Source organism: Musca vetustissima, unplaced genomic scaffold (genome assembly GCF_032173495.1).
Source record: "Musca vetustissima isolate MV318-11 ecotype Yass unplaced genomic scaffold, APGP_CSIRO_Mvet_v1 utg11886, whole genome shotgun sequence".
NCBI lineage: Eukaryota > Metazoa > Arthropoda > Insecta > Diptera > Muscidae > Musca > Musca vetustissima.
In genome coordinates, this window is record NW_026888279.1 from 82,380 (window position 1) to 87,695 (window position 5,316).

Consider the following 5,316-nt stretch of genomic DNA (forward strand, 5'->3'; position numbering starts at 1 on the left):
TATTATTGCATCATGGTTGCAGCCAACCACAAAAAAATGAAGCGGAACCAGGTTGTTGTGCAGACATCTTCGCAAAGAAGTGATGCCAATCGCAGGGTGGTATTTTTACGTCAACCCATTAGGTTTGACGGATGGCAAAATGCAACTCGGCGAAGAACTAGAGAGCATGTGACAAACCTCTCAATTGGTGTAGCGAATGTGATACTATAGCTGTCGGCTGTGGCTTAGCTCGCCGGATGGGGAGGTTCTTTTCCGCTTGAGGTTGCACATTTGAATTGTGTACCACTTTTCAAAATGCGTTTCTTTTGTAATAAATTGTAACGGCGATTCTCTTTAAAAGTTTTAATAATTTTGTTATTGTTTTTATTATAAATTAAAATCGTCTAACCAAATCTCTTTAGAGAAGCTTTGATGTTTTGCTTCTGTGGCTATCCCACCCCATGTGACTTTCTCAGTCATCCATGACATTTTCGATAGCCATTTAATTTTAAAGAAAATGCCCCTAATTAAATAGTTTTTGCTCGACCTTTACGCTTTCAGCCTTTTTGAATTAATATATTAACACATATTGTATTTAACACATATACAGGTATAAATAGTTAATTTTATTCATATGTGGATAGATTTGTTTAATAATTATAAATCTTACAATTATAGCGATTATATATATATATATATATATATGATAAAGAAAATAATTTTACATTTTTAGATTGATATTTTTTTATTAAAAAGGATATAATTAAATTCAATATTACTATTTTTATATTTTTTTTTTACTTTAATTTAGAATTAATTGTTTTTATATCCGTTTTTATAGATATGTATTCTAGTATATTTGTTTTCTTCTTTGTATTTATATATATATTATTATTTTTCAATGTACTTAGATAATGATATTTTATTCACACAAATTATTTGAATTTTATTTGTTTGTTTTAATCTGATTTTTTTTATATAGTATTTTTGTTTATTTCTTTGTTTCCTATTTTTAATTTTTAACAGCTATATATATACGTATAAAAAAATTGGCTTTTTCGTACTTTTTCAAATTCAAACATTCAATTAGACATCATAATCATATAAGTATAACAAAGACTGGAGGGAAAAGCAAAATAACACTCAACTTACTGTCTTAAAAGTCGTTGCTTTTATCCAGAAATTACTGTACGCTATTTCGTCAAAGTCAACCGGTTGATCGGCAAGTTGAGGTTATGGATGTACTGTATGATGTACATGTGTTTTGATGTACAGTAGATGGTGTGGTGTTCACTCCATATATAAGTGGTGTTCCGTACGCCTTTCGTATTTTTCTGTCCCTAATGGTTATATTTGGTATTAGTTCAAATTGAATATAAATTATGAGGATTATATGGGCAAATTGTCTGTATGGAATTTAAGTTCCTTATGCTACTAGGTTTCAAAAAAAATCATATTTTTTTAGAGAAGAGTAGTATAGAATGTTATTTCTTATGTGAATTATAGGCACAATCATAATGACATTGTCTATAGTATAAATAGATGTGTAAGTTCAGTGCTGTACTTGGAATATCACATGTTATAAATTATAACACATGATATGAAAAAAAATTACTTTTAATATTAGTGAATTTTAAGAACATACACATATATTTTTTATAATCTATTTTTTTAATAAATTACATGCCATTTTCTTAAAAAAACAAAGCTTACCTCCAATCTGTTAAATTATTTTTAATTCTCTTTTTTACTTTTTAATCGTGAAGAAGATTTTAAGATTTTTTTTACGTACGAAGACACTTGGATTATTATTATTTTTAAAAAGTTGTGTAATTCTATTTTTTTCACTTTAAATTGGCTTCTTCTTTTTTTCCGCTTCGATATGTTGCTTCACGTGTGATGTTTTTTTTTAAAAGAGAAAGAAATTTATGGCTCTGCAGCCAACTTAATTGGAATCGATGATGTATTCTATGTGTTTGCAAAATGTTGTTCATATGGCAACTCTGATGTGGATTTCGATCATTCTTGACAGCTGTTATTGTGAATGATTAGTTTATTTTCAAATAGTCAAAATAGATGTGGCAAAACAGATAATATATTTGGTCGTCACAAAGCCATTTTTTTTCTCAAAGCCTGTGACGAGAAAAAAATTGGGAACGTTGTAATGTTTGACTACTGTGTGTTTGTTTGGTTTGATTGCAGTGGTTAATGTATCTGCACCCATGTATACAATTATTTTATTACACAACAATATGTGTGCGTCAATCATTGCCAAGGAATAAGAAAGTTACAAAAAAAAAATACCAAGTCAATAAAATTATGGGAACACACATCTCGTCGATAGCCGTTGTAGGTACGTATATCTAATTTATTTTGCATTATTTCAAGTAACATGTTTTGGCTTTTTTTTACAGATTCGCATACCTGTGTATGCAAAATGTATGCCATTCCGTGCGGTAAACAAAAATGGTTTAGATAAAGTATTACCTGCCTACTACCTACATTATTATTTATGATGGTGAATCTCTCTCTGACTGATGGTTCATTGGTGTTACATTCGTTTAACAACAATGTTATTACATCATTGTCAGTACCTGGCCGTATTATATTTACATTCATAAATATGAAAACTACGGTGATGTAATTACTATATACATTCTACATTTTATTGATATTATTTATTTTTGCTAATGCTTTTCTGTTTATTACAGGCGTCAAACAAAATGAATTTTATTATATATATATTGTGATCTGATGGTGTTTTGTTCATATGAGTTGTGCAACCACACTTTATATATGCAGTTTGTTATTTGGCATTATGAAAAGGACATTATTGCATAAATTTGCAATGAAAATGTAACCGGACACAGGATACACAAACTTTTATTTGGCAAATTACTTTTTCAGATAAGTTTATTATGATATAATTATTGACATTCTTAATAAAAATCCTATATTTTAGGTAACATTAATTTTCACAATTTCTGATGTTTTTTTTTTACAGGTGAATATGTGGGTATGTTGAAGAACAGGATGAATATTGATGTTCTGGTGAGAGGGTGGCCATTAATGATGAACATTGTTTATGAGAAATATGTATATGCGTTAGCGTTAAGCTATTATTAGAATAGTGTTTAGTGTTTTTTTAAACAACATGAAAGTTTTTATGAGATTTTATACATATTTTTTTTATTCACATACATGTGTTACTGCTTGAGATGTTGAGCATGTATTATACCTATCAATTGGCCCTTTAGGTTTTCAACTTCATATTGGTTATTGCCAATTTGTTTTCTAATGCGACATTTCAACCAAGGCTTGCAAAGTTTTGCATTTATGCCTTTTGCAAAATTGCTCTGGACAAAATTTTTTCGAAAGACTTCTTGACCTGGCTTATATGATACAAAACGACTTCTTTTATTATAACTTCGTTCATTTCTTTCATATGGTTTATGTATTTGGTCATTTATTTTTTTGTGTACTAATTGCATTTGTGCTGACTTAGGTAGTGTGAGAATTTCACCATCCTCTAGTGCTCCTAATTTTCTTAATATGCCATAGGCGTCTGCATGGGTTATCATATTGTATCCTATCAGTGCGAAATAGGGTGTGGTACCTGTAGATGAGTGTATTGTGGTGCGCAAGGAACATTCAATTTTTGAAAGATTTTCATCCCATCGTGTTTGGTCAGATTGAAGGTAACTGCGTATGCCACTTAGAATGTTTTGGTTAACCCTTTCGCTGGCATTTGCCTGTGGTGAATGGATAGCTGTTTTCGTGTGTTTTATTCCGAACATTTGTAACATATTTTTGAAAGCCTCGGAGGTAAATTGTTTGCCATTGTCTGAATGGACAATTTCCGGCACACCAAATTTATGGAAGATTTCTTCTATTAGAAATCTATTGACCGCGTTAACTGTCGCCTTAGCTAATGCCTTTAGAAGAACAAATTTAGTTTTGTGGTCAAGGACGATAAATATATAAGATTTTCCTGACTTTGTGCGAGGATATGGCCCCAGGAAATCAATATATATTTTCTGGAAAGGTCTTTGAGTGGTGACTTCTGTTCCCATAGGTGGTCTAAGGACTTGCTTTGGATGTTTAATTTCCTTGCACAATGAGCAGTTACTAATAAAATCTTTGATTTGTAAGGTCATAGATGGCCAATAGAAATATTCTCGAACATTGTATAGGGTTTTTGCTGTACCTCCATGTGACGTATTGTCCTCATGTGATTTTTTTATAACATCATTAGTCAATTCTTCAGGTAGCCATATTTTCCAACAGTTACTTTCATTTTCTAATTCTTCTCTATTGAATTTTACGCGTTTGTAGACAATGCCGTCACAAACTTTTAAATCAGGTAACTGAGCTTTGTTTTGTTCGATGGTATCGATCAATGAGAGATATTTGTCATTTTTAAATTCTTTAGAATTAAAGTCAATAAGGCCATTCGATATGCAGATTTCATCCATATCTAATCGCGACAACATATCCGGAACAACGTTCTTTGTACCTTTTCGGTGTTCAATATTAAATTTATAACCCTGGAGTTTCAGACTCCACCGAGCTAGTCTACCATTTAGGTCATTTTGACGCATTAGCCATTGTAAACTTGAGTGATCTGTTATCACTGTAAAATCCATTAGTTCGACATATTGTCTGAATCTTTCAATGGCTAATATGACTGCTAAGCATTCTTTCTCAGTCGTTGAGTAGTTGCGCTGTGCTGAATTTAATTTTTTTGAATAATACTCTATTGGATGTTCACCATCCTCATCGTCTTTTTGAAAAAGCACAGCCCCTATTCCAACATTGGAGGCGTCGCATTGAATAAAAAATGCTCTGCTAAAATCAGGACTTGTGAGAATTGGACTTGACACTAGACGTTGTTTTAATTCAACAAATGATTTTAATGCTTCTGGAGTCAGAATGAATTTAGGTGTCTTTTTCAGCATGTCAGTAAGAGGTGCTGTCAGAGTAGAATATTCGTGGATAAACCTTCGGTACCATCCTACTGTACCTAGGAATTTTCTGACATCTTTGGGATTTTTAGGTGGCTTGATATTCATAATAGCCTCGATTTTACTTATGTCCGGTTTCAATTTTCCCCCTCCCACAATATATCCTAAATATTTGAGCTCTTTATAACAAAATTTAGATTTTTGCATGTTTATGGTTAGGCCAGCTGCCGTCAATCTTTCACCTACTAATTGCAACATTTGCATATGCACATCAAAATTGGGTGACACTACCAGCAGGTCGTCTAGGTAGACAAAAATACGATCTCTTAATTCTGACGGTATCACCTTATCCATTAGGCGGCACATCCGTTGT